The sequence below is a fragment of the Canis lupus genome, chromosome 11, assembly GCF_011100685.1.
Source record: "Canis lupus familiaris isolate Mischka breed German Shepherd chromosome 11, alternate assembly UU_Cfam_GSD_1.0, whole genome shotgun sequence".
NCBI classification, from domain to species: domain Eukaryota; kingdom Metazoa; phylum Chordata; class Mammalia; order Carnivora; family Canidae; genus Canis; species Canis lupus.
This window is the reverse complement of record NC_049232.1, coordinates 26,778,494-26,805,426: the sequence shown is the minus strand read 5'-3', so window position 1 is coordinate 26,805,426 and position 26,933 is coordinate 26,778,494. Positions and strand designations below refer to the sequence as shown.

General features: G+C 43.8%; 1 long non-coding RNA gene, 1 other non-coding gene and 1 pseudogene across 4 annotated transcripts; 1 reads left to right on the top strand and 2 right to left on the bottom strand.

The window, feature by feature from the left end:
• Positions 1-1,351: 1,351 nt before the first annotated feature.
• On the bottom strand, positions 1,352-16,454 carry LOC119873904. 3 transcript variants are annotated; one of them, XR_005366734.1, is made up of 6 exons: positions 16,348-16,454; positions 14,028-14,065; positions 12,666-12,747; positions 11,397-11,475; positions 1,641-1,649; positions 1,352-1,528 (listed from the first exon to the last, which is right to left on the bottom strand). It is a non-coding gene; the product is annotated as an uncharacterized LOC119873904 (long non-coding RNA). The 3 variants fall into 3 exon arrangements; XR_005366733.1 differs by lacking the exons at positions 1,352-1,528; positions 1,641-1,649 and adding an exon at positions 7,274-7,326; XR_005366735.1 differs by lacking the exons at positions 1,352-1,528; positions 1,641-1,649; positions 11,397-11,475 and adding an exon at positions 7,277-7,326.
• On the top strand, positions 4,317-5,989 carry LOC481530 (annotated as a pseudogene).
• LOC119874078 lies at positions 11,563-11,763 on the bottom strand. The gene has a single exon (XR_005367302.1). It is a non-coding gene; the product is annotated as a small nucleolar RNA SNORA74 (small nucleolar RNA).
• Positions 16,455-26,933: the final 10,479 nt, after the last annotated feature.

Below are 26,933 nucleotides of genomic sequence, written 5' to 3'. Positions count from 1 at the left end.
AGGTCTCATTTGTGTCTGTCAGTACTTTAATGTTTTCTTCATTGTACATAACTTCTGTATGTGTGATTATTCCTATCTTTATTTTCCTTCCAACTTATCTTAAAACCTATCACTTGTTACTTCAATGAACCCCTTTCAGCTGACACCCATAGACATATTTCCAAGTAAACTTACCATGTATGAGTGATTTTTACTTCTCCCCCCCTTTTTAATTTTTTGCTAATTATCTTTGATAGCAACTTTGAACAAAGCTCTTTTCTTAGTAGGATCACTTCTAGGGTTTCCTCATTAAGCATCACACAGCCTTTTGGAGTAAGACACTTTTAATAGGTTAGGAATGTTGACCCTTAGCAATTTTAGGAAATGCTGTTTTAGCATATAGGGAGAGGATTCTTTTTTTTTTTTTTTTTTTTTAGGGAGAGGATTCTTGATATATTGTTGAAATAATCTCAGGATGACTTTTCTTGTGTTGTACCATTATGTAAGTTTGTTTATAATATGTATCTATAAATTCTTTATGCCCCTACTTTAGCAGGTGTAGTACTAAAAAATAAAATGGGAACTCTATCCTTTAAAAAAGAATCTTAGTTGAGTGTCCGACTGTTGATTTCAGCTCAGGTCATGATCTCAGGGTCGTGAGACTGAGCCCAGTATTGGGCTTCACACTGGGCTTGGAGCCTGCTTAAGATACTTTCTCCCTCTCCTCCTGCATTCTTTTTCTAAAAGAAACAAAACAAGGGCAGCCCAGGTGGCTCAACGGTTTAGTACTGCCTTCAGCCCAGGGCGTGATCCTGGAGACCCAGCCCCACTTTGGGCTCCCTGCATGGAGCCTGCTTCCCCCTCTACCTGTGTCTCTGCCTCTCTCTGTGTGTCTCTCATGAATAAATAAAATCTTAAAAAAAAAAAAGAAAGAAACAAGACAAAAAAGTATATCTGATCAATTTTTTAATGTCTTGAAATTCTTATTCTGAACCTCACTGAACTCATAGTTTAGTAGGGCTAGCACTAAATAATTTTAATAAAATATGACACACATTATTTATCATAGGGCAAGCCTGAGTATGGAAATGTATGACCCACTGAGGCCTTCCTTAAAAAAATCTAAGAAATTTATAGATGATATGATAGGAAGAATGAAGTAGATGGGTGCTAAAGGCAAGGCTCACAGGTTTGTCTGTATATATTCTTTGTATGTTAAGAGCAAAAAGAAGCCTCCTCAAGCTTCAACAACAGTGGCCAAGATGCTGATAGCCTGAAAGAAGGTATTTGGCATTTGGAATAGTTTTAAGAAACTACAAAAAAACATAATTTCAGTAATCCCTGAAAGATGTTAATCCTTAGTCTAAATGAGTTTGATGATTGAAGAAAGCAAGCAATTATTTATTAGAATTAGTTGGAAAGACTTGGGGGCACCATACTTAAAAGTTCCAAGTCAAACTCTAGCTTTGGAGCCAGATTAACTGAACACAACAGTAGTTTCTGGGCCCACTGTGTGACCTTGGACAAATAACAGCAGTATCTCTTAGGCCTGTTGAGAAGATTAAGATATGTAGAATGAGTTTACCAATTCTGGCACATGATCAACATGCAGTGAATGTTGTCAATGTTGTAGAACGCCACATGTCCTGCAGTATACTTACAGGAATATCCTAAAATGACAAAACCATAGATTCAAAGGTTATTTATTTTTATAAAGCCCCAGAGTAAACACGCTAAAATTATCCATTTAAGTCTGCTTATAACCTAAGTTTTAATCTGGCACCTACTTGTCAGCACAATGACCGCTAGTTAAGAGGTTTTTCCAGTTATAATTTACACACAAAGCTGTTTCACAAACTTTAACTATAAAGACATAGGTTACCAAAAAAAGTAACAAAAGGCCACATGTATATTTTAGTTAACCGATGTCTTAAATTGATACAACAAATCTTCTACAAATCCATTATTTTCATTCAATACTTACTGAAGCTAAACTTAATTTAAAAAAAATTTTTTTTAAGATTTTATTTATTTATTCATAGAGACAGAGAGAGAGAGAGAGAGGGAGGGTGAGAGGGAGAGAGAGGCAGAGACACCGGCAGAGGGAGAAGCAGGCTCCATGCAGGGAGCCTGACGTGGGACTCGATCCTGGGTCTCCGGGATCACGCCCTGGACTGAAGGCAGCACTAAACTGCTGAGCCACCCAGGCTGCCCTTAAACTTAATTTTAAATAGCTGTGCACTAGGTAACATCTTTAGAGTCCAACAGCAAATGGAAATCAGACACCTTTGTTTTCATGATTTTGTTTCAAACTGTTAAAGAACAAAACCAGCACTGTTGATACCCTCAATTACTGAGGTAATCTTGAAAAGCCATATGGCAATGGCATTACTTTATTTTGGATACATTTTGACACAAAGATTAATATTTATCAGCTGAAGGTCTTTAGTCAGCTGTCCTTAGAAGTCAGACAGCTTGGCTGTATGGGAAATAAGTAAACATTGAGAAGCTGGTAGTAAGTAAACCTTGAGAAGGGAAGGTGGCTTCTCTGCAGAAGGGCTGCCTGAGCTAAGATCTCAAAGTAAAGTAGACAAAGTAGAGAAGGAAGATGAAACCAGAAAGGGAAATAGCATGTGCCTAATAGCAAAAGGCTTACTTAAGACTGAAAGAGGGGCACCTGGGTAGCTCAGTGGTTGAGTATCTGCCTTTGGCGCAGGTCATGATCCCAAGGTCCTGAGATCGATTCCCACATCAGGTTCCCCATAAGGAGTGTGCTCCTCCCTCTGCCTGTGTCTCTGCCTCTCTGTCTCTCATGAATAAATAAATTAAAAAAAAAAAAAAAATCCCTGAAAGAAACCAGTGTGTCCAGAAGGGAATCTGAGGGTGTTAAAGGTGAGAGGGGTAAGAGTTAGACTGTGTAAGGCCTGACAGGCCATATTACGGCAAGCAGGGACTATGTCTTATCCACTACTCGTCCCCAAGGTCTAGCAGAGTTCAGCTAATAAAGGCTGTAAACCCACAAAAAGGAGGAGTCAAATGACAATCTTCTGATAAGATGTGTAATTAGCCCACATCATTGTCTTCCTGTAACTCAGCCCTGGAGATTATACATACAAGAAGTAAAATTAGAGATCTGAGAAACTGGGGATCCCTGGGTGGCTCAGCAGTTTAGCGCCTGCCTTCAACCCAGGGTGTGATCCTGGAGACCTGAGATCGAGTCCCATGTCAGGCTCCCTGCATGGAGCCTGCTTCTCTCACTGCCTGTGTCTCTGCCTCTCTTTCTGTTTCTCATGAATTAATAAAATCTTTAAAAAAGAGAGAGATCTCAGAAATTAAATATGAAGAGTCCTTTGGAAGAATGGATCATGATTGAGTCCTAGCATATATAGAGGGGCAAGAAATTGAAGCCTAGTGTAGAAAAAGGCAGAGTGCAATGAGAGTAGGGGTAGTAGAGGCCGGGACAGAGCTTTTCTGTTCTGCCTTCCCCCCGCTACTCATCGCTTCATATACAACCTTTCACTGGCAACATGGCCAGCATATTGCAACCTTAGCTCCTGGAGTTCTCCTCTAGAATATTACAATTGAGGAGAGGGAGTTCTACTAGCTGCCACTCTGGTAAAGCCCAGATTCTAACTCGAAGGCTTTATGCCTTGAGGGCACCTCCTCCCTCCAACCCATTCTGAGGACAGAGCCTGGGCGTGGCTCCTCCCCTTCAGCAGCAGTTAAAAAGTCCCATCCTATATTGTGAGCTCATAGGGTAAAAAGAATCAGTCATCTAGAAACTAAACCATCCACTATAAAAGAAAAGGTCAACCATTATTCTAAATGAGAATATACGTCTATAGAATAAAAGACGTTGAATATTAAAAATGGAATGTCTATAAAATATAGGGGACTAAAAACTAAGGATCCTGGTTATATAGTTCATTATTCTACCAGTGGACAGGGCCTAGAAGCAACACCAGTTTAGTATCGAGTCTATCTAGTGCCCAGGTCTTTGTTCCTTAATGCCATTCACCAGTAAAGAAATGAGGGCTCACTAGAAAAATGTTTGACAACTGGGACAGAAAAGATACAAGATGAGCATGGATCATCTTAATAGCGCCTTAAATTGAGAAGTGCTTAAAAACAAAAACCCCACAATGATGGGGGCATATTGAAGAGATACAGTAGGGGATGCCTGGGTGGCTCAGGGGCCGAGTGGCTGCCTTTGGCTCAGGTCATGATCCTGGGGTCCTGGGATCAAGTTCCACATTGGGCTCCCCTTGAGCCTGCTTCTCCCTCTGCCTATGTCTCTGCCTCTCTGTCTCTCATGAATAAATAAATAAAAATTTAAAAAGAGGAGAGAAACTCTCTGGTCCCGGCGGTAGGATGGCGGCTGCCGCGGAGTGCGATGTGGTAATGGCAACGACCGAGCCAGAGCTGCTCGACGACGAGGAAGCGAAGAGGGAAGCAGAGTCTTTCAAGGAACAAGGAAATGCATACTATGCCAAGAAAGATTACAGTGAAGCTTATAATTATTATACAAAAGCCATAGATATGTGTCCTAAAAATGCTAGCTACTATGGGAATCGAGCAGCCACTTTGATGATGCTCGGAAAATTCCGGGAAGCTCTTGGAGATGCACAGCAGTCAGGTGGAATGACAGTTTTGTCTGGGGACATCTACGAGAGGGCAAATGCCACCTATCTCTAGGGAATGCCATGGCAGCATGTCGTAGTTTCCAGAGAGCCCTAGAACTGGAACACAAAAATGCTCAGGCGCAACAGGAGTTCAAGAATGCTAATGCAGTCATAGAATATGAGAAAATAGCAGAAACGGATTTCGAGAAGCGAGATTTTCGGAAGGTGGTTTTCTGCATGGACCGTGCCCTAGAATTTGCCCCTGCCTGCCATCGCTTCAAAATCCTCAAAGCAGAATGTTTAGCAATGCTAGGTCATTATCCGGAAGCAGTCTGTGGCCAGTGACATTTTACGAATGGATTCTACCAATGCGGATGCTCTGTATGTATGAGGACTTTGCCTTTATTATGAAGATTGTATTGAGAAGGCGGTTCAGTTTTTTGTACAGGCTCTCAGAATGGCTCCTGACCATGAGAAGGGGCCTGCATTGCTTACAGAAATGCTAAAGCACTTAAAGAAGATGGGAATAAAGCATTTAAAGAAGGAAATTACAAGCTAGCCTATGAACTGTACACAGAAGCCCTGGGGATAGACCCTAACAATATAAAAACAAATGCTAAACTCTACTGTAATCAGGGCACGGTTAACTCCAAGCTTAGGAAACTAGATGATGCAATAGAAGACTGCACGAGTGCAGTGAAGCTCGATGCCACTTATATAAAAGCCTACTTGAGAAGAGCTCAGTGTTACATGGACACAGAACAGTATGAAGAAGCAGTGTGGGACTATGAAAAAGTATATCAGACGGAGAAAACAAAAGAACACAAACAGCTCCTAAAAAATGCACAGCTGGAACGAAGAAGATTAAGAGGAAAGATTACTACAAAATTCTGGGAGTGGACAAGAATGCCTCTGAGGATGAAATCAAGAAAGCTTACCGACAACGGGCCTTGATGCACCATCCAGATCGGCACAGTGGAGCCAGTGCCGAAGTTCAGGAGAGGAGAAATAGTTCAAGGAAGTTGGAGAAGCTTTTACCATCCTGTCTGATCCCAAGAAAAAGACTCGCTATGACAGTGGACAGGACCTAGATGAGGAAGGCATGAATATGGGCGATTTTGACGCAAACAATATCTTCAAGGCATTCTTTGGCGGTCCTGGGGGCTTCAGCTTTGAAGCATCTGGTCCAGGGAATTTCTTTTTTCAATTTGGCTAATGAAAGGAAACCATCCGGAACCCAGAAAGTGCAGACTTGCTCAATGTAAACTTGAACGTGGGCACAGCTCACTTCCTCCCTTCATCTCGTCTCCCTGTCCTTAGAGCAGTTGCGTTTTCTTAGTTGGATACCCCTGTGTCTGTGTAAGTGGGGGGAAAGAAGGGAGCCAGCGCTGAAGACTGCAGGGAGGGGAGAAGGGTGGGGGGTGGACAGGGAGGCAGCTTGTGAATTTTTGTTTTACTGTTTAATTTTATTAAAAAAGAAAAAAAATTAAGAGAATAAAAATAAAAAAATAAAAAAGGAGACATAGTAGCCAACCAATGAGCTCCTAAAGGTCAAAGCTGGAACACTGAATAAAGTATTATTGGACTGTTATCCCCAAAATATAACAAATATCCATGGATTCATAATGGTATAAATACATTGAATGAGAAGAGATCAATTTATTTCTTAAGGGCAGCCCCGGTAGCTCAGTGGTTTAGCGCTGCCTTCAGCCCAGGGCATGATCTTGGAAACCTGGGATTGAGTCTCAGGTCAGGCTCCCTGCATGGAGCCTGCTTCTTCCTCTCCCTCTGCCTGTGTCTGTGCCACCCTCTCTCTGTGTGTCTCTCATAAGTATGTAACATTTAAAAAAAAATTATTTCTTAAGAATACCAAGTAACTTATGTAGATATTCCATCCTCAAAGAAAGCACAATTCTCATCTTTTTAAGTATGTGTTGCACATAGTGACTTCATTCCAAAGCACACAGAATTGGGCCAGGGGGAGTAACTTTACAGTGGAGAAATTTGGCAAGACAAACCTCAGCCAGGTGATCAAGGTTAACAGCAACACTAAGTCAGGCTGATAGGATGAGAATGGTCTATGGTCTTCCTCTCAAAATCACTTAAACTCAGCTTAATCATGAGAAAAACTCAATCCTCAGGGACTTTCTACAAAATACCTGTCTCAAATTCTAGGCCACCAATAAATAATAAGGAAGTCTAAGAAGCTGTCATAGCTAAAAGGAACCTAAGAAGGGGCTCTTGGCCAGCTTAGCTGGTAAAGAATGCAACACTTGATCTCAGGGTTGTAAGTTGGAGCACCATGCTAGGTGCAGGTCACTAAGAATAAAATCTCAAAAGAATAAAAAATTTTAAATTTTTTAAAAATAATAAAATCTAAAAAAAAAAAAAATAAATAAAAATAAAAAAAAAAATAAAATCTTAAATAAATAAAAATTTTAAAAAGGAGCCTAAGGAGATATAATAACTGATTGTAATATCTTCAGTGAGATCCTGGAACAGACAAAGGACATTAAGTAAAAACCAAGGAAATCTGAATAAAGTCCAGCCTTCTTTTTTTTTTAATTGTGTTTATTTGGGCAGCTCCGGTGGTGCAGCGGTTTAGCGCCGCCTGCAGCCCAGGGCGTGATCCTGGAGACCTGGGATCGAGTCCCACGTCGGGCTCCCTGCATGGAGCCTGCTTCTCCCTCTGCCTGTGTCCCTGCCTCTCTCTCTCTGTGGGTCTCTATAAATAAATAAATAAATAAATAAATAATCTTTAAAAAAATAAAAAATAAATTGTGTTTACTTGAGAGAGCGAAAGAGAGCCCAAAAGAGGGTCAGGGTGGGGGTGCAGAAGCAGACTCTGCTGAGGAGGGAACAGGACACAGGGCTGAATCCCAGGACCCAAGGATCACGAGGGATCAAGAACAGACACTTTACTTAACTGACTGAGCCATACAGGTGTCCCCAGAATTTAGAAAAATCTTGAATGCCAACCTAAGAGTCTGATCAGTTCAGCAAGGAGATAGCAGTAATTTTCTCACATGAACAGGAGTACTGGGCAGCCTGGGTGGCTCAGCAGTTTAGCGCAGCCTTTGGCCCAGGGCGTGATTCTGGAGACTCTGGATGAAATCCCACATCGGGCTCCCCTGTATGGAGCCTGCTTCTCCCTCTGCCTGTGTCTCTGCCTCTTTCTCTTTCTCCTCTGTGTATTCTCATGAATAAATAAGTAAAATCTTAAAAAAAAAAAGAACATGAGTACTGCTTAGGTGTTAAAGACTGAAAGGTAGAGGCAAAGATAGGAAAACGTTCAACTAACTGGCAAACACTAGTTGAGCAACCATAATGTTCCCAAATCTCAGATTAAAAAACTGAGGGGAGCAGAGGGACAGGTGGTGAGGGTAAAGGACAAAAAGGGTGGATGTTTAAACGACTAATCCAGCACCCTATACAGACTTTAGTTAATAACGTATCCATATTAGCCCATTAATTGTGACAAATGTATTACCCTAATGTAAAATGGTATTAGAGGAAACGGTGTAGGGTACATGGGCCTTCTTTGTACTGTCTTTGCAACTTTTCTGTAATTATACAACTATTCTAAAATAAAATAAATTTCAAGGTCCATTTTATCAGCCTTTTCTGAGACCCAGCAAGCTGGCTTATTATTTCTAAATAGCAGTAAAGAAAAAGAATTACTAGGCAGACATTCTAAGCATTAGAGTTGATTTGTTAACTTAGTGAAATTGTTTTCCAAGAGAATATTGACAGGTCCATTAACTGGAGCTGTTCATAAAAAGCCCTAATTAAGCAACAAGATTCAAGGAGCCATTGTCACTCTTTTACGTACTTAATTAGTTGCTCTTACAAGATTGTTTTCTTTTGTGTGAATTCCCAGGCAGGGATCCACCTTTTTGTGTCCCTTTGGGGCCTGCACAATTTTTTTCTTGGGGCTTTATTTTCCTGATTACAATTTGAGACCTGATCCACAATTTTAATGCAAAAGTCCACTGACAGGTTTCAACAATGAAGGAAGTAAATTACTGATAGGTACCAGGGATGGTCTCCTTAATACTTGCATCTCCCTTACCCACCCTGCTTTAGTTTTTCCTCTTAGTATGGTATAGGACTGAGGCTTGAAACTTGAGCAGAGAAATGAAAAGGGTCACTGCCTCTACCAATTGCTACCTGAGACAGGAGGTGGCAGCTTGAGGTTAAATAGTTACTTTGAAATGTTTTACTTCATCTTCTTTGGTTCCTCACCAGGTAATTAAAAAAAAAAAAAAAAAAAAAATCAAGTCAACTGGGAGTAGTAGGTGACTAATTAACTTCACTTATCAACTAGGAAATCCCATTAGATTATTTTAATGGGCATGATTAAGCCACTAGGGTTAATCTCCTGGGGTTATCAAATACATGCACAGAAGTCAATGAAGTATCATTCTTCAAATAGCGACAAAGAGGCCCCTCCCTGCACCTGGGTAGCCTTAAAGATCAGGAATGCCTCTGTATGCTCACAGGAGCTTACCGTCCCAGATTTTTTTTTTTTTTTAAGATTTTATTTATTTATCTCACACAGAGAGAGAGGCACAGACACAGGCAGAGGGAGAAACAGACTCCATGCAGGGAGCCTGACAACGGACTTGATCCTGGGTCTCCAGGATCAAACCCTGGGCCGAAAGCAGCGCTAAACCGCTGAGCTACCGGGGCAGCCCTCATCCCAGATTTTAAACCCCGACTTCATGACAAAGGTTTTCTCCTTCCTTAGGAACCATTTTTATTGCACTACCTAGGACTGAAAGTTATGATCAGGCTCTGCTGGAAATGAAGATCGCTATTCTTTCTTAGGACCTCTCCTTCCAGTTAACATCAAAAATAAAGAGAACCATTATGACAGAAGTAAGCTGTGCAAAAAGTGTACACAACAAACTCCAAACACAAGAAATGAGGACTATTCATGTTGGTACTGGCCCGGAACATGTCACTAATGAGCTGTCCATTCTCAAGGCCTGAATTTCATTTTCTACAACAGTGGCTTGCAAAAACTTTAGCTCACAGGCCAATTTTGGCACGCCAGTTGGTTTTTGAAAAGCCATCAAGCTTAGAATGATTCAGGGAATTTTTTTTTAGTTATAATATTGAAAACTTTACAAAATTCTAATTTTGGTGTCTATTAATAAAGTTTTATCTGACCATCTGTTGACACACTGTCTATGTCTATGGCTGCTCTCATACTGCAAGTGCAGAATTGAGTAGTTACAAGAGAGACTGTGGTACACAAGCCTAAAATATTATCTGGCCTTTTACAGCAAGTTTGCCTACCCTTGCTCTAGAACAGCAGTGTATAATAAAACTTTCCACATCGGTGGAAATGTTTTCTGAGCTGTCCAATATGGTAGTCACTAAATACTGAGATCTGGAAAACCAGATTTAATTTTTGTCAGATGAAATATCTTCATGAATTGTATAGCACAGCTCTAGAACATGAGATCCTAGTTTAAGCCTTGGACTTTAGATCAAGTATCCTCTAATATTCTCATACTCTCCATAATGTTTTAGAACTCTGAAGTTTTTCCACCTGTAAAGAAAACTTCACTTTTTAAAAAAACTTTCCTTTATTTTAAAGTAAGCTTTATACCCAATATGGGGCTTGAACTCAGGACCCTGAGATCAAGAGTTGCATGCTCTACCTACTGAATAGCCAGCTAGGCGCCCCAAGAAAACCTCACTTTCTATTTCTTTTAAAGATTTTATTTATTTATTTATTCATGAGAGACAGAGAGAGAGAAAGAGAGAGAGAGAGAGAAAGAGAGGCAGAGACACAGCCAGAGGGAGAAGCAGGCTCCATGCAGGGAGCCCAACATGGGACTCGATCCTGGATCTCCAGGATCACGCCCTGGGCTGAAGGTGGTGCTAAACCGCTGAGCCACCTGGGTTGCTCCTCTATTTTTCTTTACTCTCACACTATGGCCACACTCTCAACATTTATGACACCAGATGTAGGTTTTCCCCCCACACCAAGCAAATCTGTGCCACCAGCTGGGTGTCCACAGTTCTGACACTCTGTATACCTAAAGTATCATCAGAGCCACAGGTTAAGGGCACAGTCCAACAAGACTGCTTCTCCCTCACTTCAGATGCCAATCACAAGTCCAGGTTGTTACCTGTGCTTCTGACCAGTATCAGATACAAATCACAGTTTCCCACAAACCCCTACTCGTTGCTATAGTAGTCTCAGAACTCAGAAAAACTTTCCTTACTGTTTACCAGTTTATTTAAAGGACATGATAAAGGATATAGAGAAACATCCAGAGGGGAAATGCACAGGGCAAGTCTAGGTAAAAAGTGGCATCGAGCTTCCATGCCCTCTCTGGGTGCATTACTCTCCCACACAGCGCCTCCATGTGTTCACCAACCTAAAAGTTCTCTAAACCCCACACTATTGGGATTTTTACGGAGGCTTTATCATGTGGGAATGATCAATTATTAACTCCATTTCCAGCCCCTTTCCCCTTTTGAAGAATCGTGGTGGGGCTGAAAATTCCAAGCTTCTAATCACTGTGTGGCCTTTCTGGTGACCAACCTCATTAGAACAAGACATGCTTATCACCCAGGAATCAGAGTTAAAGACCAAATAGCAGAACAAAAGATGCTCCTAATGTACTTATTGCTTAGGGAATCTTAAGAGTTTTAGGAACTTTGTGCCAAGAATGGGAGCAGAGGCCAATATATAATTTTCTATTACTTCACACCACCCATCTGAGCTGAAACAAGTTAATTAGAACTACGTGACAAAAGGATTATATACATTACCTATCCCAGTGTCACATAGGGCTGTCAAGAGACATCTGAGGTCTGAATGGAGGCAGATTTCTCCCTCAGGTAAAGGCATCTAGGATTCAAAGAGGAAAGGAATGACAAAGAAGGATCCAAAGGAGCCTCAGACAGAGTCCTTTTCTCAAAGGAAAAAAGAAAAAAAACTGTTTGCACCCAGACTAGGACCAACTCCACAGGAGGAGTTCTTCCACTCTCAGAGGTGCAAAACGCTGCCCAAGAGTACTTAGCTGCAACACCAAAACAGTGCTCGGAGCCAGACCTCAATAAAGGCAGTGTTTGCTCTTCCAACAGTGTAACACCATCCAAGGCAACATACTAGCCTGGATAGCTGACAACCGCTGGGTGATTCCTGGAACAGCTTTGTTTCAGATACGCAGGCACCCCAAGTAGAAGATATGGATACACGTATCCCCATGAATTCAACATGGGATGCCAACCAGAAGCCTGGAAGCACTGATGGCAGACTTTGGTGCCAAACTATTTGAACAAATAGGAAACAGGAACCTCTTTCCCATCCCTTTGGTCCAACATTCAGGGAATTCCTATTATATGTGCCAGGCACTAGGATTGAGATTTAGCAGTGACCACACAAGATACATCATCCTTTCTATCCTGGACTTTTATAATCTTGTTCTGAATTCCTCAGATGGGGGCAGCCTGGGTGGCTCAGGGGTTTAGCACCGCCTTCAGCCCAGCCCTGGGGTCCCAGGATTGAGTCCTGCATCAGGCTCCCTGTGTGGAGCCTGCTTGTTCCTCTGCCTGTGTCTCTGCCTACCTCTGCCTCTCATGAATAAATAAATAAAATCTTAAAAAAAAAAAAATCCTCAGATGGAATGATACAGATAATCTCAAAGATCTTACAGGCCTTAGACCATAGCTACCAAAATCACACTTAGCTTTTCACTGATCAGAGGCCAAATTTGTTGGGGGACAGATATAAGGTGATTGTGCCACCCAATGGTTTCCTGATGGATACCAACAAGCAAACAGGCCTGCCACACAGGAAGTAGTCCCTGTTGGATGAAAAGGGACATGGGCAGCCCGGGTGGCTCAGTGGTTTAGCGCCGCCTTCAGCCCATAGCATGATCCTGGAGACCCGGGATCGAGTCCCACATCAGGCTCTCTGCATGGAGCCTGCTTCTCCCTCTGCCTGTGTCTCTGCCTTTCTGTGTCTCTCATGAATAAATAAATAAATAAATTAATTAATTAAAAAAAAAAAAGAAAAGTAAAGAAAAGGGACATTACCTGAGAATGCCATACAGACTGTTCACCAACCACTAATTTTCTCTCTTCAGGAGGGCCAAACATGCCCTACTTTCAAGTTATCCTAAAAAAGAAAAAGATTTCACTGTTCAACCCCTTGACTAAAAAAGAAAAAGATTTCACTGTTCAACCCCAGTTCCTAAAGCTGCTTTTCTGTAGAAATGCAAACAATACTGTCGGCCATTTATGATTTACCCCATTTTCAATGTCCTCCAAATTTTATTTCCCATTGTCTTTTTCTTGCCTATAATTACCACTAAAGCTAACCATGCCCCCAAACCGTCTAGTTATCACTAGTTTTAAGACCCCATCTGTAAAAGGTTATTCACAATGAACATCTGAGGTATTTACACCAAGCACTCAACATTTAGCTAAGTGAATCCTTTTTAGGGAAAGTCAATTGATAGAACAAAGCTAGCTTTTATAAATAACTCCCTTGCTTCCCAACATCCTCACTGGTTCCTCCTATGGAAACCAGGATGTCACTTTTCACAGAAGCACCAACTAAGTCAGCCTTATGGGACAAGTGTTTGCCTAGAACTGAGAAGCATCTCTTCTCAGAAAATTAGCAATCCAAAGCAAAATCACTACAAAGAGACCCAGTATTTACTGCTCCAAAGGGGCAACAACTCTGTTCACTCCTGAAAATCAGTAAGAAACCAAGACAAATATACTGTCAGCCTAAAGCAGAAATTAGTATGGTTGTAGATAGTCTATCAATTGGGATTTTCATATTTTGTTAAAGAGCTAAAGAATGCCTATAATTTTAAAGCAAATTCATACCATTTCCCTCATAAGGCATTCCTGTAGGTAACTGCAGCTATGAAACCCCATAGGAGGGAGCAGCATGACTAGCTTTCTGTGGTGCAGGAGTAAGGCCCAGGTATTTGAATTTCAGTGAAAACTGCAAAAAATCTCATGGTCTTTTTTCACTGTACAAACCCCCTTTGGAGCACTTGGTTGTCACTCTAAAAACAAAAAAGGTGACTTTCTTCCTCTACTTCTGCATTCCTCCAAGGATTCATTACCTTTCTTTTGTTTCCAAGGTAGGATTAAAGTAACTTCATACTAGCCAAACCTGTTGAGCCAGAAACACTTAAAAAGCTTTGGATTTTTAGGTTTCTCCCCGTAACATCATGCCCTTACCAATTTAACCTTAATAGATAAACAATTATGCTGGCATCCTGGTATAGTTAACAACAGAGGTGGCATGAACCAGGCCCAGAATGCCAACCAGCTATCCGCTGCTGTTCTCCCAGCAGTGTAACACGTGCCTAGGTACACAGCAACCTAGGCAGCTGCCTACAGCTGGGGCCAAAGGCAGGCTAATGAAATTGCACTCACCTGGGGCTGCATCTCTCCAAAGCCCTCGGCTGTTCCCTCTGTAATCAAAGCACTTCTGGTTAGAGTCAGCCAACAGTAGTGAACACTTACGTGAAGTTCAAGACCTCTACCCCAAAACCCCAGAACTTATTTCTGAGTCACAGAAATAGACAATAAAACAAAGCTTTTCCTTGGTTAGGTTTATTTTTTCAATGTTATTTGTTACCTATGTACCACAGCAACTCAACAGGAGCAATCCTTTAAAAAACATTTTACTGGGCAGCCCGGGTGGCTCAGCGGTTTAGCGCCGCCTTCAGTCCAGGGAGTGATCCCCGAGTCCCTGGATCGAGTCCCGCATTGGGCTCCCTGCCTGCTTCTCCCTCTGCCTGTGTCTCTGCCTCTCTCTCTCTCTGTCATGAATAAATAAATAAATAATCTTAAAAAAAAAAAAAACCATTTTACTTTTAAGTAATTTACACCCGACATGGGGCTCGCACTTACGAACCATGAGATCAAGAGTTGCATGCTCTTGTGACTGAGCCATCCAGGCCCCCCTCAACAGTAAACTAATGGTCTAGTTAACAGGTAGAAGAAAGTGTGGCTCTATCCCTCAACAGCTAAGTTACAATGAACACGTGACTTAACCTCTCTGTACCTCTCAGTATAATCTGTAAAGTAGGAATGTGGGATCCCTGGGTGGCTCAGCGGTTTGGTGCCTGCCTTTGGCCCAGGGCTTGATCCTGGAGTCCTGGGATAGAGTCCCACAACGGGCTCCCTGCATGGAGCCTGCTTCTCCCTCTCCCTGTGTCTCTGCCTCTCTCTTTCCATCTCTCATGAATAAATAAAATATCTTAAAATAAAATAGGAATGTTATCAATAGCACTCTGTACACAAGGTGGCTGTTAGATCTAAAAAGAATACAAATTAAGCCCAAGAATATCTGGTATAAAGTATGTGGTCAGTAAACACTTCTTATTAAGAGCTACATTCCAGCCAAGGAGACGAATAGGGGAGAGTAGGGAGGAAAAAGTTACCAGTGGGCAGTGAATATACAAAGTATAGTTAAGGGCAGCCCCGGTGGCACAGCGGTTTAGCGCCGCCTGCAGGCCAGGGTGTGATCCTGGAGACCCGGGATTGAGTTCCACCTCGGACTTCCTGCGTGCAGCCTGCTTCTCCCTCTGCCTGTGTGTCTCTGCCTCTCTCTGTCGCTCATGAATAAATAAATAGAAGTCTTAAAAAAAAAAAAAAAAAAGATAGTTAAAAAACTAGATTGGAGAGGACGTCAATATGAGACTTTTTGAGGTACAATAAAACAGTACTTGGGGATCCCTGGGTTGCTCAGCGGTTTAGCGCCTGCCTTTGGCCCAGGGCGATCCTGGAGACCCAGGATCGAGTCCCGCGTCGAGCTCCCGGCATGGAGCCTCCTTCTCCCTCCTCCTGTGTCTCTGCCTCTCTCTATCATAAATAAATAAATAAATCTTAAAAAAAAAGAAAAGCAGTACTTTAAAAAAAAAACAACAGGATGTGATAATGGGTATGAAAGGAACTGGAGACAGGCTGCCATTCCTGCCAATGACCCTAACTATTGGTTGAAAGCAGTAACCAAAATGTTGGCAAGAATGTTAACAAATATTCCTATCCATTTACCATTATAATTTACCTTATTTATTTATCTAGGGTGTCCAAAACCGTATCTTTTTCCAGCCATCCCCTAATTTCACTTTTTTAAAAAAAATATTTTATTTATTTACTTATTCATGAGACACAGAGAGGCAGAGACACAGGCAGAGGGAGAAGCCGGCTCCATGCAGGGAGCCCGATGCGGACTCCATCCCAAGACCCCAGGATCAGGACCTGGGCCGAAGGGAGACGCTCAACCGCTGAGCCACCCAGGTGTCCCTCTAATTCCACCCTTAACCAACTCCAAACAATGGAGAGAAATAGTAAAATAGAGGGGACTCCTTATTCAGATCCAAAAACGAACCTTAAAAGTGCCTGCCCCCTTCAGGAGCTTGGGTTTAAGGACCTGACGGAGCTCTGCCCCGACACGTGTTCGTCGCAAATCTTCCCCAGCCCCCGGGCCCTGGCGCCAGACGCCTGGGAAGTGAGGCTCGCGGAGACCAGACCTAGGTGAGTCTCGGGGACAAGAGGGAAAGGAGCAAAACAGGGGGCGACTCTAGAGCCACGACCTCCCGGCGACTCTTCAAGATGCCCTCCAGACCCGGGGTCATGATGGGACGAGCCCATTTCGTCCCGTGCCTCGGAAGAAGCCTCCCCACAGGCTGCGGCTCGCCCCGAGCCAGCAGACCTCCGAGGCTCCCCCGACCTGGCCCCCACTCACCCGCACGTGTCCGGAGCGCGGCCGCGGCCCTCCAGCCGGGGCACGGGCCGCAGCGGAAAGGCCGGCCGGCCGCCGAGCGAAGCCCCGCCCCGGGGCGGGGACCGAGGGGCCGGGGGGCGGGCCCGGAAGCCCCGCCCGGGCAGGTCCGGGTCGGAGGGAGGCGCGAGCGGCGGCGGAGGGGAAGCTAGAGCGTCCGGAAGCGGGGGGTGGGAGTCTGCGCGAGGGCTGCGTTTCTTTGGCGCCCCTGCCGCTGGTTACTCACGGGTCGAAGGGGGCGTTGGTGTGGAGGTGCGAAGGCCGGAGCCCGGTGTGTCCCGGCGCGGGGGGCGCGCCTCCCGCCTGCCCCAGCAGCCGCCCGCCGGCGCGCGTTCCCCGGCGCGTGTGGGCCTCTGGTTCCAGCAGGCGCAGCCCACCCTTCTCCCACCTCCCACTGACGTCTCTCAGGCTTTCTCCCGTAGAGTTGTTCCTGGGCTGATGACTTGCCTGCCCACACAGATCACCTTAGTTTTCAGGTTCTCGCCAGAAGGCTGGGGGGAGGGGTTATGCCTGGCACTCCTACAGCTAACCCTGCGGGTCCTTAGCGGAGTTGCAGTCGCTCAAGAATACCGGTTTTCTCTGCCAGAATTGCCTTGGACCGTGGCACAATCAGCCAAAGAGGCCGCATCTTTAGACAGATTGCCCACCAGGTTATCAGCATAATAAATATTCATGAGAGACACAGAGACACACGGAGGGAGAAGCAGTCTCTCCACGGGGAGCCTGATGCAGGACTCCATCCCAGGACCCCCGGATCACAACACCAGCAGGAGGCAGAGGCCCAACCAGTGAGCCACCCAGGCGTCCCTATCAGCGTGTCTTTTGAACACTAAAATTTCCTTCTTGCATTACCCGGAGCCAGGTCGATTCTGCCCTGCTGAACAGTTGGTAAAGCTGAAGCCCCTCTCTTTCCTAGCCCCCACAGCAGCCTATCGGGTCTGCTCATCTATTGTACCTGGCATCTTTGCCAGGCAAGCCCCTAGGAATCAGCCACTGCCCTTGGCACCTGCCAAGATGTTTTATTATCTTCCCTCAGCTGTCATTATGGAAAAAAAAAAAATGTGCTTCCTTTGCACCCCAGTCCTCAAAAGACCTCTGTTGAGAAAGGCCAGAGTGCTATATTGATTCCAGGTAGAGAAAGACACTAGGCTCTAAGGCCAGAGAGAGCTAGAAGTGGTAAGCACAAATCCTCCAGTTCTGATGGAGTTGGACAGGCTCTAGTTGGAAAAAGGCTTACATAAATACAGTAATTAAAAAAGTCACTGAGCAGTGCTGAGCTGGTAGGCAGGAGCTCCACTTTGCAGTTAAATAGGAATGTGGCTGAAGACTGCTGCCATAATCAATGCCTGCATCCGGCTGTCACAGTATGTTCATAAAGGAAGGTTATGAGAGCTATAAAATCCTGCAGATTGGGTGGTAATTGTCCTGTGGAGCTCTGCTAAAGGAGAAATTGCATTGGCATCTAATATATTTTGCTTTCTTTTCTTCCAAATACACAAAATGGAGGAGAGCTACCCTGAGGATTCATGAAAAGTAAAGATGAGGTTTGTGTGAATATGTGCATGTGTGCTTCCAGAGAAGAGACAGGAAGTAATTGAAGCTAGAGAGATATAGGGCCTTTGGGGAGAGAAGGGCCAATGACCCGGTGACTACTGGATTTACAGATTAGTCAGGTGGGAGGCAGGATTTCTGTGGAAGGAAGGCCAGCCATTACGAGTAAGGCTGAATGCTGGGACATCTTGTCATGTCATTGAAACTGTAGTCATATTTTTTAGGTTATAGGGTATTCAGTGTCCTAAGGAGGAAAACCTAGATAGATTATGATTTCTGGGGATGCCTGGATGGCTCAGCAGTTGAGCATCTGCCTTCGGCTCAGGGTGTGATCCTGGAGACCCGGGATGGAGTCCCACATCAGGTTCCCTGCATGGAGCCTGCTTCTCCCTCTGCCTATGTCTCTGTCTCTCTCTTTCTGTGTCTCTCATGAATAAATAAATAAAATCTTAAAAAAAAAAAAAAAAAGATTATGGGCAGCCCGGGTGGCTCAGCGGTTTAGCACCGCCTTCAGCCCAGGGTGTGATCCTGGAGACCTGGGATAGGGTCCCACGTCAGGCTTCCTGCATGGAGCCTGCTTCTCCCTCTGCCTGTTTCTCCCTCTGCCTGTGTCTCTGCCTCTCTCTGTGTGTATCTCATGAATAAATAAAATCTTCAAAAAAAAAAAAAGATTATGATTTCTGCATGTCCTAGTTAAAAAATTCTTCTTAGTCAACCTTCTTAACCTCTAACCTTTAAATTCTGAATTCATTTTGGTGAGTTGATTGATGTGGTCTTTATTTTTTTATTTTATTTTTTTAAAGGTTTTATTCATTTATTCATGAGAGACACAGAGAGAAAGAGAGGCAGGGACACAGGCAGAGGGAGAAGCAGGCCCCATGCAAGGAGCCCAATGTGGGACTCTATCCCAGGACCCCAGGATCACGCCCTGGGCCAAAGGCAGGCGCCAAACCGCTAAGCCACCCAGGGATCCCCTAATGTGGTCTTTAACCTGTAATAGCAACTACTTTTCTACTGTGTTTCTTAATCTTTTTTTCTTCCACATATTATTTTTTTAAAAAGATTTTATTTTTTCATGAGAGAGAGAGAGAGAGAGAGAGAGGCAAAGACACGGGCAGAGGAAGAAGCAGGCTCCATGCAGAGAGCCTGATGTGGGACTCCATCCTGGGTCTCCAGGATCACGTCCTGAGCTGAAGTCGGCGCTAAACTGCTGAGCCAACCGGGCTGCCCTTTTGTTATTATTCCTAACATTTTTTTTTCTTTGCAAGAATGAGAAACATTAAATTAAAATGTGGAAGAATGGGCAGCCCGTGTGGCTCTGTGGTTTAGCGTCGACTTCAGCCCAGGACGTGATCCTGGAGACTCGGGATGGAGTCCCACATCGGGCTCCCTACATGGAGCCTGCTTCTTCCTCTGCCTGTGTCTCTGCCTCTCTCTCTCTCTCTCAAATAAATAAGTAAAATCCTTAAAAAAAAAAAAAAAAAGGAATAATAACAAAAAAGAAAAGGGAAAAATTCTAGAAAAAAAATGCAGCCAGATAAAAGGCAAAGGATTAGGGTAGGTCCATTAGCTCTGAATCTGACCTCATAATCAGAAGCCTGGGCCTAAGGGATGCTAGGTCCCCAAACTTCTTGTGTGCCTTTCCCTTTCTCCTCCATCTTTACTCTCTTTGCTTCCCTTCTTGAAGACTTTTGCCCCTGAGATTGATCCTTTTCCTTTCCTCCCTGGACAGGAACCATCAGTAGATAAATGTTCAATCATTTATTCAGTCATTCAGTCAACCAGCATTTACTGAGCATCTACCATTTGCCAGACCCTACAGATAAAGTCAGAGCTGTAGATAAGTCAGAGCCATAGAGAGCTCTGCTTACCTAAAGCTTACAATCTACTGGGGAGAAAAGACAAATAGTATAGGTATCCTTGAGCAGATGTCAGAGGACAGCTAACCTAGCTGGGGTAGTCAGGGAGAGTACAGAGAGGGCAGCATTCCCTCTGGATGATCCTAAGAGCTTAGAGCTGAAAGGGATCCCTCCTTCATCCCTGTACTCTACTCCTCCCGCTTCTTTGTAATAGCTATCCAGATTTGAGTGAGTGCCTGCAATTGTCCTTGTTATTTCTCAAAAGCATAGTTGAGGGACGCCTGGGTGGCTCAGCAGTTGAGCATCTGCCTTTGGCTCAGGGCATGATCCTGGAGTTCCGGGATCGAGTGCCGCATTGGGCTCCTTGCATGGAGCCTGCTTCTCCTCTGCCTATGTGTCTGCCTTTCTTTCTCTGTGTCTCTCATGAATAAATAAATAAAATCTGGGTAGCCCCAGTGGCTCAGCGGTTTAGCACTGCCTTCAGCCCAGGGCATGATCCTGGGGACCCGGGATCGAGTCCCACATCAGGCTCCCTGCATGGAACCTGCTTCTCTCTCTGCCTGTGTCTCTGCCTCTGTGTGTGTGTGTGTGTGTGTGTCTCATGAATAAATAAATAAAATCTTTAAAAATAAATAAATAAAATATTTTTTAAAAAGCATAATTGGATTGTCAAGGATATAGAGAAATTGGAATCCTCTACACTTCCGGTGGAAACGTAAAGTGGTGCAACTGCTTTGAAAAACAGTCTTTAAATGATTAAACATACGGGCAGCCCGGGTGGCTCGGCAGTTTAACCCTGCCTTCGGCCCAGGGCGTGATCCTGGAGACCTGGGATCAAGTCCCACGTCGGGCTCCCTGCATGGAGCCTGCTTCTCCCTCTTCCTGTGTCTCTGCCTCTCTCTCTCTCTTGGTCTCTCAAGAATAAATAAATAAAATCTTTAAAAAAAATGATTAAGCATAGAGTTACTTTATGATTCAGCAATTCCACTCCTAGGTATATACCCAAGAAAATGAACATATATGTCCATACAAAAACTTTTTTTTTTTTTTTTTTTTTTTTTTTTTTTTAATTTTTTTTCAATTTTTATTTATTTATGATAGTCACAGAGAGAGAGAGAGGGAGAGACACATAGGCCGAGGGAGAAGCAGGCTCCATGCACCAGGAGCCCGATGTGGGATACGATCCCGGGTCTCCAGGATCGCGCCCTGGGCCAAAGGCAGGCGCCAAACCGCTGCGCCACCCAGGGATCCCCATACAAAAACTTGTACACAGATTTTCATAGCAGCATTATTCATAATAGCTAAAAGGTTGAAATAACCCAAATGTCCATTAGCTTACAAACAGATAAACAAAATGTAGGATATCCATACAGTGGAATATTATTTGGTCATAAAAAGGAATGAAGTACTAATTCATGTTACAACATGAATGAACCTTGAAAATGTTACATTTAGTTAAAGAAGCTGACCATATATTGTTTGATTCCATTCATAGGAAAGTCAAGAATAGGAAAATCTATGGAGACAGAAATTAGATTAAGGGCTGCTTAGATCTGGAGGGAAGGGAGGTGACAGCTCAAGGTTATAGGGTTGTTTGTTTTTTAGATGATGGATGAATATTCTAAAATTGTGATGGTTGTACATATCTGTGAATATTATAAAAACCACTGAATTCTATATTTTAAATGGGTGAATTGTATGGTATGTCACTTCTATACCAAAGAAGCTGTTAAAATAGCAATGAAAAACATAGTTGGGGACCTGGAAGATATGCAATTCCTATTAAAAATGACTGCATGGTCATTGCCAATTTTAAGGTTTAGAAAGGACTTCTGGGTCCAATGGCCCCTCAGATCTCCTCCCTCAATATACAGAGAAGTTAATGCATCTGAGTGGGCAACACAAATGGATGCAAAGGAGTAGATTGTGCATTCCCATCCTTGCACCCCCTAAATTCCCTCCCTCATAATGATTTGGTTCAACATTTATAACATACCTACTTTGTATAAGACCTATGGGGGATGCCTGGGTGGCTCAGCGCCTACCTTTGGCCCAGGGTGTGATCCTGGAGTCCTGGGGTGGAGTCCCGCATCAAGCTCCTGGCCTGGAGCCTGCTTCTCTCTCTGCCTGTGTCCCTGCCTCTCTCTCTCTCTCTCTCTCTCTGTCTATCATGAGTAAATAAATTAAAAATCTTAAAAAAAAAAAGACCTATGGACCTGAAAGAGACAGTATTTCTTTACTTATTCCAATGGCAGAAATTAGATCATTAATATAATGCTGTCTATATAAACAAATAAAGCTCTTTAGGAGATAGTGTGACACAAAGAATCATTGCAAGGCATCTTGTGATTCTGGACGCCTTCTGTAGCATATAGGGAAACATCATAATGACATCAGTTAGAGCAAGACCAACTCCCAGTCCTTCCTGATGTTGAGCAAGTTCCAAGAGTTGGCTCCCTCCTCACATGCCTCCAATCACCTCTCCGTTTGGTTTCTAGACTCAATTAGTCTATTTCCATACCCTTCATTTTCTCACCAACTCCACCCCCACAGTGTCCAAATTGGCCCTCCAATGCTGAAACCATTTGCCAGAAATTCATTAAGCTGAACACATGGGAAATTACAGAGGAGATTTCACTTGTCACTTAGGCTCAAATATAGAAAGTAATTTTAAAAGGACAGTGGCAAGAGGCTATTTTTATCTTGCTTGTTTGTGCTGAGTTTTCTTATCTTGCTGTCACTCAGTCTCTTCCTAGTTACCTCTCTTCTCCTTCTTTAAATTAAATGTTGGCCTTTTAAATCTGTTTCTCAGGTTCTCTTATCTTATTTTACAGAGTCTTCCCTTTCTGTCCTTGTCATTCATTCAGTCAACACATAATGAGTATCTACCACGTAGCAGGCCCTGTGGTAGGCACTAGGAGAAATGGAGTGACAAAATAGACAAACATGGTCCTTACCATTATGGAGATTATAGTCTGATGAGGCAGGTGGACATCAGGTGGAATGAGTCCAGATTTGGCCACAGGGAAGACTTGAGAGACTTACATGCACTTTTCTGATATTAAGTGTACCCTGTGGTAAATGGGCATGTGAAAATAGCCAGAATCCCAGCATGTTTGTGGGGTTAGGGAATGAACCTAATATAGTAAAAGGATTGGAAAGAAACCAAAGATATGGATTTCTATGTGATAGGGTCAAGCCCTCTGGGTAGAGAGAACCTGATTTAGGAGTCAGATTTAGTGAGATTCTAACTCCACCACCCTACATGTCAGCTGTTTGACTCTAAGTGAGCTCTGGACATCAATACCTTCACCTATAAAATGGGGATTATAATCTCTACATTCTAGGCAGTTGTGAAGATGGGATGAGATGCCTTATATAAGGGACCGGGCAGGTGCTCAACCTATGTTACTTCCTTTCTCATGACCTCCCTATCCCCACTTTGAATCACACAATTGTAAAAAGACAGAGAGAGCCCAGTCTCTCAGTTGGTGGGAAACAGAGTTCCTCCAATAGTATTCACCAATCATATGCCCAGAGAGGTGAGTTATAACTATCCTGGTTAGTATAAGTTGCTCTATGTATGCAACTTAGGACAGTCAAATCACTCCCTCCTTCTAGTGTAAAGGAAAGGCAGTGAAACACGAAGTTATAGGAAAAAGACTGAAATGAAATGTAACAAAGGACTTCTTAGCCATGAAGCCTGCAAATGTGAGTGGATGCCAGAGAGAGCTGCATCCTTTTCCGTTAGCATGTTGACTGGGCTGGAGCAGGCCTACCTGGACGGACCTCTTCCCCTCCCGCTTAGCTTAGGGAGTCTGCAGGAGGAAATGCAGCTTCTGTCCCTTGTCCATGCTAGGCATGCTTGGGGGAGATGAACGCTGCCAGGAAGGCTATTGCTCACTGCAGCTGCCATTTCAGGCACTTAGTAAGTAAATTGAGAAGCCACTAATTTGGTTTACCTGATTCCTCCTCCCTGATAAAGAAGAAATCTCTTCAATCGGAGATTCCTTGAAGCTGAAAAGGAAGCCTGAGCTCCAGCTGCGGAAATTGGCAGAGGCAACGCTCAAAGGAATGAGCTGGGCTCCGTGGGCAGCGCCAGGATTCCTGGATTCCTCCACCCCCCTGGGAAGTTTCAGGTTGCCTTTGTTCTGCAGAGTTCTTTTAAAAGGGGATGAATTTAGTTGTCCATTTTTCTCTTCACCACCATTTTGCTTTCTTCCTTCTCCTTGTCCTCTCTTTCCCTCCCCCTCCTCCTTTTCCTTGTCCTCCTTTCTCTCCTCCCAATCTCCATTTCAGCTGTTTGAGCTCATTGTCCACTCCACCGGGATTTCTGTTTCAGGAATTTTAGAATTCCTTCTCGATTTATTTGTCTTTTAAAGAATTTATTTCTTCATGAGACGGGGTGGCGGGGGGTGGGGGGGGGGGGAGAGACAGGGACATAGAGAGGGAAGCAGGCTCCATGCAGGAAGCCTGATGCAGGACTCGATCCCAGGTCTACCAGGATCACGCCTTGGGCTGAAGGCGGCGCTAAACCACTGGGCCACTGGGGCTGCCCTTCCTTCTGATTTAAAGTAGCAACACCATCTTGACAACACACGCGCAGCTCTATGTGTATTTGTAGAGATCAAGACCAAGTTTAGTCAGGTGCTTTAGGGAAAGACCTTTCCTGTGGGATTTTCAGAGCCTTTCATATGCTAATGGTTGTGAATGTCCAAGAGGAGTTAGTGAAATACTGGGAACCCAAATTTCCCAGACCTCTTTGACCTTTTTATCTAACCCCCACCCCGCAACCCCAAAGAGTATATCCTGAGACACATGGCCTTTGAAACATTTCAGAAACATACGTTAGGTTTTTTAAAAAATACTGTGGCATTCATTATTTGATTTCTACACCTACGGCATAGGTAGGACAGGGAGGTTATAATAATCTCATTTTACAGATAAGTAAAACTGAGGCTCAGAGAGTAACAAATGCCTCACTCATAGTAACGTAGCAAGCCAGGAAGCAACAAAGCTAGGTCTTGCTATTTATGGTCCTCGGCTCTAGCACTACCTTACACTGCATTTAAATATACATATGTATATGACATCCTAACTTGGCATGTGATATATGATATGGCTTCTAGGAGATACACATGACATTTTTCCTCATTCAACTGAATATGTTGGAATGTATGGAACATTTTTTATGTGCATCACTAATCCAAGTGCTGGGGGGCTAGAGCAGTGACAAAAAATATACAAAAACAAATTATTGCCTTCATGGAGAGCTTACATTCAAGGGGGGAGATAGAAATTATAAGATATGTAAAATATATTTTATTATATATGTTATATAATCCTAAGGGCTAAGGATAAAAATAAATTAGGGAAAAGAATAGGTACGAGTGGGAGCTGTAGTTCAGGTGCCCAGAGAGTCAAGGAAAGCTAGATTAAAAAGCCTGCATATGAATATAGACCTCAAGGAGATAAGAGAGTGACCAACCATGCAGAGATTTGGGAGTAGCTAGGAAGGGGCTCCAGCAGAGAGAAAAGCAATTTCAGTGGGCTGGAGTGAAGTAGGAGTGAGCCTTGGGTGAGGCTGAGCTGAGAAGATGGTGGGGTAGTAGGAGATGTGGTTACAGAGGGGGTGTGGTCCACATACTACATCTTATAAGGGAGTGAAGTGATATAATGCATATGATATAATAATAACATCATATGATAGATGTATTATGTTGTTGCATAACAAATTACTCCAAACTTTAAACATTTATATCACAGTTTCTGTGGGTAAAGGAAATGGGAGAATTCAGCTGAACTGGCTCCGGGTCAGTCATGAGTTTGCAGTCAGGCGGCCTGCCAGGGCTGCAGTCATCTGAAGGCTTCCTGACAGAATCTGCTTCCAGTCCCATTCATGTGGCTGTTGACAGAGGCTTTAGTTCCTTACCACAGGAGCCTCTCCATAGGGCTATTCACAACATGGCAACTGGCTTCCTTCAGAACAACTGATGAAGAAGAAAGGCAGAGAGACTGAGGGAGAGAGGGACATGAAGAAGAGAGCCATAGAGTCTTTTAGATTCTAGGTTATTACACACAATTCCTTGTGTCATATTCCATTGGCCACACAAATTAACCCTTGTACAGGAGGGGGGCTATAAGTGGGTAACTTTTAGGAGATGGGGCTCATTGGGGATCACCTCAGAGGTTGGCTCCCTCAACTGGCTTGCAGGAAATTTCTTCAAGCTAATTATTAGTTGAACGAATATCAAAAATATGTGCCTGGCATTAGTGTGTCCCCTATAATCATGGAGCTCACAACCTTACCTGGGTTGAGGCCTGAAAAGAGACAAAACAGCAGGAACATCAGAAACCCGCTGAGAGTCTGAAGGTCTATTTCAGTTCTGCAGAAGCATGCTTATTTCTTCAAAGCCCCACTTTCTCTAGGCTTGGCCTCATTATTTCATTCACCCAATTAATACAACCTGGAATAATCTTGCTTAAACCTGCAAAGAAAAAAAATGTTTTGAGGAGAGCTGTAGAACTTCAAAGGCAGGCTGGGACCTCTCTGGGCAATTTAACCTAGAGACAACACTGGATGTTGATGAAGGGCAGAGCCAACCTATGCATCCCTCCAGAACCCTGAAGTATTTTTCTGTGAAAGAGAGGCATCCAGCCTTGTCTAAGAATGGCGACAGAGAACAGAGCATTTGTTCTGTCCCTGATGCCCAGTCCTGTGTCCATCCACAAAGATTGGCTCTTCTGAGACCCAGTGGGCCCCCTTCCCAACTCCTGCCTTGATTGACCATGGTTGTGCAGCTAGAGTCGGCCAGTTTCCTAAATTGAGCAGCAGATGGCATCACAGCCTCAGAAGCAAGCAGCTGAAGCTGCTGGCAAGAGGAGGGCACTATTAGCAACTCAGGCTCATGCTTGGCATCTGGGGGCTCCTGGGGGTGGGAGCTGCTTCCACAGCTTCCAGCTCAGTAGAGTGTCTGTGCTGTGCCTGCAGATTGGGATATTGTTAGGCCCGTATCTCAGAGAGCAGAGCCTGGAGCCCCCAGTTAGAAAACAGATGGTGAACACAGGGTCTTTTCTATGATCTTTTCTGAAAAAGATGAAAATCAGGGACTGCTGTTCCCAGAGCAACTGTGTTTTTTC